Below are 735 nucleotides of genomic sequence, written 5' to 3' on the forward strand. Positions count from 1 at the left end.
TGTTTTAACTGTATAATTCTATTTCAGCTATACTAGTAACTTGTGGTCGAAGTGTTTTAAACTGTATATATATATTTCAGCTATACTAGTAACTTGTGGTCGAAGTGTTTTAAACTGTATATATATATTTCAGCTTTACTAGTAACTTGTGGTCGAAGTGTTTTAAACTGTATAATTCTATTTCAGCTATACTAGTAACTTGTGGTCGAAGTGTTTTAAACTGTATATATATATTTCAGCTATACTAGTAACTTGTGGTCGAAGTGTTTTAAACTGTATAATTATATTTCAGCTATACTAGTAACTTGTGGTCGAAGTGTTTTAAACTGTATAATTCTATTTCAGCTATACTAGTAACTTGTGGTCGAAGTGTTTTAAACTGTATAATTATATTTCAGCTATACTAGTAACTTGTGGTCGAAGTGTTTTAAACTGTATATATATATTTCAGCTTTACTAGTAACTTGTGGTCGAAGTGTTTTAAACTGTATATATATATTTCAGCTATACTAGTAACTTGTGGTCGAAGTGTTTTAAACTGTATAATTCTATTTCAGCTATACTAGTAACTTATGGTCGAAGTGTTTTAAACTGTATAATTCTATTTCAGCTATACTAGTAACTTATGGTCGAAGTGTTTTAAACTGTATAATTCTATTTCAGCTATACTAGTAACTTGTGGTCGAAGTGTTTTAAACTGTATATATATATATTTCAGCTATACTAGTAACTTGT

This window comes from Lottia gigantea, assembly GCF_000327385.1.
Source record: "Lottia gigantea unplaced genomic scaffold LOTGIsca_11, whole genome shotgun sequence".
Lineage (NCBI taxonomy): Eukaryota > Metazoa > Mollusca > Gastropoda > Lottiidae > Lottia > Lottia gigantea.